The sequence below is a fragment of the Ammodytes marinus genome (genome assembly GCF_949987685.1).
Source record: "Ammodytes marinus genome assembly, chromosome: 4".
Classification (NCBI taxonomy): Eukaryota; Metazoa; Chordata; class Actinopteri; order Uranoscopiformes; family Ammodytidae; genus Ammodytes; species Ammodytes marinus.
Window position 1 is genome coordinate 10796313 of NC_137233.1, and position 6000 is coordinate 10802312.

Below are 6000 nucleotides of genomic sequence, written 5' to 3' on the forward strand. Positions count from 1 at the left end.
AGTGGAACAGTATGAAAACGTTTAAATCTAGGATTCTGACAATCCCAACGGGGACCAAATAGCCCAGAACATACTGTAGATGCAACAATCCTCATGCCTTTCCAATGACCCTTCCTGATGGACAAGTCATTGGTAAAGAAATAAAAAACAAACATATATGTGGTGTTAAACATCCCTTTCAAAACTAAAATAAGGTGTTGCTTTGTACATTTTGAACTACCTGTGACATGAATGGTAAGTCATGGAAGACCACAGATCATCTGTTTGTAAAGCAACACTGTAAATCTCAATTTCTCTGAAGAAAGAAAATATGTGAGCTGTGGCGATCCACATCTGGCCTTCATCAGCCACATCAACTCAGTCCCAGCGTTTGAAAAGATAGCTGACTTTGTGGAACTGAGCAGGAAGTAAGGGCTTAGTCTTCATTCTATGAAACATTCAGCTTTGATTACCACAAAGACTTATCAGAGCAACATGTAGCGCAGGTCAACTCTGTGCCAGCTTTACCTATACTGGTTGCTCAATATTGAGGATGTTGGGATGCAAACACCCAGAATGATAAATGGACATTTATTTGTTTGGTTTTGAATTTATGACACTGCAAAATTGCCTATGTTGAGAAGTGTTGACCCCAGGCAAATATAGAATATATAAAACTTATATAAAACTTATATAAAACTTGACAATCAATGGTTAAATGCTTACTTAGCAATTGTAATCCAGAATTATTTTTGGAAAATAATCAGCTACCTGTTCGTCATGTGTGCAGGCTAAAAAAAAGTTGGGTGTTTATACACAGCAGCAGCTCCGCTAACGGCAATCTAAAACGCTGTCTCATAGCCAACAGCCGCCCACAACGTCGCTGATCGACGTTTCGGGGAACTGCCCGGCCCAATTATTTTAATGTCTGAGTGTTTTATGTTATTTTAATCATTTGTTTATTTGAAAGTCCCTTAGCATTTTCTTTCATCTGCTGGTTTTATGTATTGGCTGACGGACAAGGATAGCCTCAGCAGCAATGTAAAAATCTGCTCTAAGACTTTGGAGTCTTGGAGCATTGGAATCAAGCTGACAGACCGGAGCTCCCTCTGGAAAAAACGGGTGGACCAAAAATTAAGACAGGTCATGAGTCATTCTGAACACATATTAAGTAAAGTTCTGTTTAACGTCCTATTTCTTCTGCCATCAGCCTTCTGAATGCTGCTGAGGGTGCCCACCAGCATAGATATAGGCCAATCAATGTAAAACCTGTGTACCATAACATGTGTTAATTTATTTATTTAAATATTTTTTGAAATATGGTCCCTGCTTGGTTCCTCATGGTGACCTGTGTGACTCCTTTGCTTTGATTGATATATACTCCAACAAAAGGGTGACGAAAAATACGTAGTGTAGGCTTATTTTGCTACCCTTCCCAACTTTTGACAGTGGAAAAGCAAATAGACATGTGCCCTACCTTTCCAAACCAAACTCTACCACTCCGTGGAAATTAGTCTTAAAGCGGTGGCCTGCTTCTTCTGAAACAAAACTACTGAATAAACATACACTACTTGTTTTGTCAGATCAGCTTAAGCAAATTGAGCACCTGACCTCAGTAGTGTTTTAGGGGATTTGTGCACAGACCACCAGCAAAAACCAGGCTAAGCATGTGCCCTGTGACCTCTCTACGCAGCCCAAATCAGCCTGGGGCTGCAAGGCAGATAGCCTGTCGGGGAAAGGATCCCCTTCTCTGGAGGACAATGGCTGTGTTGTCTTTGACGGAAAGGAACATTTCTGCATTGGATTCAATTTCTAACAGAACAGAAGAATTCAAAAAATGTCACTGCCATGCTGTGATTTCATGTCTGGCTGTTTGAGTCTATCCTATCCTGAAATCTTATTGTTCTCAGTCGACAGAGTTAATCCGAATCCATATTTGCAATTGCACCCGATACATTAGTTCTCCAAGGGGTCCCCTTTTATCAAATGTTTTGGCTTTATATCTTTCTATAGGCTACAGCAGCTCTCAAATGTGTAGAAAGTGTCTCGAATGTGTGCAAATGATTTTTTTTTGCAGACCCTTCTGTACTCCATTGTCTGTTTCTTTTACATGACAAGATCTTCAGCACATCTGTGTTTACAGTTGTGCCAGGACGATCGGCGGATGTTTTTAGTGTTTGATTACAAAGGGGTTCTGTGTGTGTGTGTGTGTGTGTGTGTGTGTGTGTGTGTGTGTGTGTGTGTGTGTGTGTGTGCCCGTGTGCGTGTGTGCAGTTGGTGGGAGATTGTATCGCTCTGTGAGGACCCACTGCTGACACACAAGCCACAGTTTTCATAAGAAAAGTTCTGATGTTCACTGCCTTGTTAGTTTCTAAGAACCAACTTATCACACACTTACTTAGTTTATTTAAAAGTGGAGTCAGTGATTCTGGAGAATGCTTAATGACAAAATCACTTTTTGTAAAAAACTGTATATCTCCTCATAATCCACTACCTGCTAGTACTGTTCACAACGTTCATGTTTGTTACATTGTTGTCTTTTTTAATTTGATTTTCATAATTTATGAATGCAATTTTTTTCCAACCGCTGACTCACATTTTGTTTGAGGCCAAGTACAGATTTTAAAGTGGTCTGTTGACTGTTCAACAACAATGTTACTGATATTTTAATGTACATAAATAAGGGCCAAAAAATGATTGATTATTATGGATATGCTAAAAAATGTCTGGGCCTTATGACAGATAATCAGTCTAAAAAAATACTCTTTGGAGAATGGTTGACAATCATGTTAAGTATCCGGTAATTTATAGCCAATAGGCTTAAACCAAAATATTACACAATCATGGCCCTTTAAACATTTGCCAGCTGTATTTAAGTGAACATATCATATAGTAAGTGTGCCGTGCATTGTCCATGATTTCAAGATGGTCATTTATGATGATTGTGGTCTTAATGTCAGAGGATGTACGTCAGTCTAAGTGGCATTCTGCAACAATAAGAGTGTAAAGGCCAATCTCCACAAAGCATTACATGGCCTACATCACGCCGCTGATGCCCCGCGGCACTGATCACTGAGTTTGACAGAGGGGTCTGTTGTTGCACACAAGATTTTTCCAAGAATGTTTATCTGTCATACATTCGGAATGTTTTCAGTGGACTTTGATTGGTTTTAATGTTTGTTTTGTTTTATAGTAATGTATACTCTTATTATAAATTATATCATTCATTGCCCTTTACTACTATTTGTGTTTTTTTGGCTACTGATTTTACTCGCTAGACATGTGCCATTCACTTGAACTTGAACAGCAGTTTGGTCAACTCTGTTTTTTTTTCCAACAGGCTATATAGGGGAGAACGGGGTAATCTGAGCCCAGCTGTGGGGTAAACTGATCCACTTACTTTTTCCACTCTGAAACTACCATAACAACACATATTGTAACAATAAGAATCCTGAAAGCTAGCCACACATTCCAGAACTAATGTCGGACTAGTAAAAGAATGATGGGGTTTGGTTAATTAAGCAAAGCAAATTTTCTAAACACTTGAAAGTAACTCTGAACAAAATCAAATACAACATATTATAATTCAAAAGGTTTTAATAAGATTCAAATGAAAGATAGAACCAGTTAGATTAGAACACAGTCTGGGGGTCAGAACACAGGACCCTTAGAGCCAGCTAGTGTCTGGGGGTCAAAGCATAGGAAAATCAGAACCAGCGAGAACAGCCTGGGACTCAGAACACAGGAGAAGACCCAACTGGATTATAACATCAGCCTGTCATACTCTACAACTAGGCCTACTCTACATTCCAGCCCTGAAGGTTACAGGGAAAGATGAGAAGGTGCTCTTTCCGTGTAGGCTACTCTTCAGTTATCAGCATCACATGGTTTCATATGTTGGTAGTTCATCAACACGTATGATAGAAGTTTTTCTACGTGAATACATTTGCTTTGGCACAACAGTTGATTAAGTTGACAGCAAGAAAATTTACTTTTACATGCAAAATACCTATTTTGGTGAAAAAAACATGCTTACCACAGCACCATGAGGTCCTCTCTTTCAGGGCCATGGGGAAGTGAGAGGGGCTTGAAAACATATATCTCACATGACCACAAATGTTTTCCGTTGCCTAGATACAGGGGGTGGCTCACATTACCCGATGCCTCAGATTCCCCCGTTCTCCCCTACAGTAAATTGACTTGGCAAATCAAACATACTTGTTATAAATTGCTTGTATTATACAGGGCCATTATACTTTGCTTAAACTCGAGCACTCATGATCTACAGTAGAAAGAAATTACAGAGTACGGTCTGAGCCTGGCAGTTAAAAGGAAATGCAGCAATTATAGATTTTGCTTATGATGTTAGTTTAGTATAGCTGTTCACAGAAAAATAATAAAGCACAATGAGTCATAACAGAAACATCGGTGTACCTGAGAGTTTTTGTTAGAAAACTGTGACGTTTTAATACACGGTCAATAGTGAAACCGGTTAATCGCTTCAATCCTAAGTGAAAAGTGTGGGTATTTGGTAAGAAAATCAAAAGAGCCCAATCATCTCCCTGTGTCTCTTCCGTACCTTTCCAGGATCCATCAATTCAAAAATTGGCCCTTGAAATCAAATATGGCTGAGGGGGGTCACTTGGAGAGGTTTGACCCTTGGGTGCCTATTATATTATTGCTGGAAGGCATTGAGAACCCAACCCCCAACACACACAGAAACACACACAGAGGATCAGGTGACGCTCCAACCTTTGAAACTGTGTATGTGATCAAACCTTCCGCCTCTGCTCAGGACACATTGAGTGAAACACAGCCCTTTGTCTCTTTACATGGATTTTTTTTTTCTCTTCCATTGTATTGCGGTTACAGATACTCTGATGAGATGAATACAATTAAAGGTGAAGTAAGCGGTTTATTTATGTTAATATAAATGTAAAATCGCTCTTTATTCATGCAGTGATCACTTACATAATGTGCGCGTTTCATAAAGCCGATCTCTTAGTCAGCTGCTTTGCATGTAATCGGCAAATTAATTTATTGTAGTATCCCGAAATTTTTATCCAATCAGAAGAGAGAACGCTACAAACCGACACGCGTCTCACACATATATATTATATACACTCCATGGTCTCACTGCCGGTGCACGCCAGAGCAACAGATGGGTGAATGTGTATGCGCCTACAATGGCGGAGCAGGTAAAAATCCTTCCCAATGTCTGTTTTGATGGTTTTTATCATGTTTTATCACACTTATGGATCTGAGATGATGCTAGATAACTTGCTGCTTGAAGACCGCACCGCAGTGCATTAATGTGGTGAAGTAGGGGCGAGCGAGGGGATTGCTAACTGCAGTAACTGACAGGAAGTTAGCTAAAAGAACCATTCCGCTTACAGCACCTTTTAATACTGTTAGTTTAGGGCCAACAAAGCATCTATATGTTGTTGTTTTTTGCTTAAAGACCCCGCTTAGAAAAAAATTGTAGGCTATATTATGAGTTGGCAGCAACAAAAATTATGACAACTTGCTACTGATTACTTTAAAAATAAAACAGATTTCCTCTTGTCAATGTCCATCTTTTTTGGTTCCCTTAAACTGCCTTTGTCTTGTTAGTCCACTGCTCTTTGTTGGCTATTGGATATTTGTGTAACTATTTCTCTGTATGTGCCTCTTGTCTGTTTATGAATGATTTCTTATGTAACTGTTTGTCAAACAGTTTAATCATGTCCAGTCCACAGGGCCAGTTTCTTGATTTTAATAGATTGGTTATTCTTCAGTTAAAAAAAAAAAAAAAAATCTGTGAATTGCCTTTGGAAGTACTGCAGTGTTTGTTGATCCACAAAAAAAGTGTGGGAAGGGTCACTACCAGTGAGGGATGCAATATCCAAAATCTTAAGTCATGAAGCTCCTATATACTATATTCATACACTCAACAAAAATATAAACGCAACACTTTTGTTTTTGCTCCCATTTTTCATGAGATGGACTTAAAGATCTAAAATTCATTCCAGATACACAATT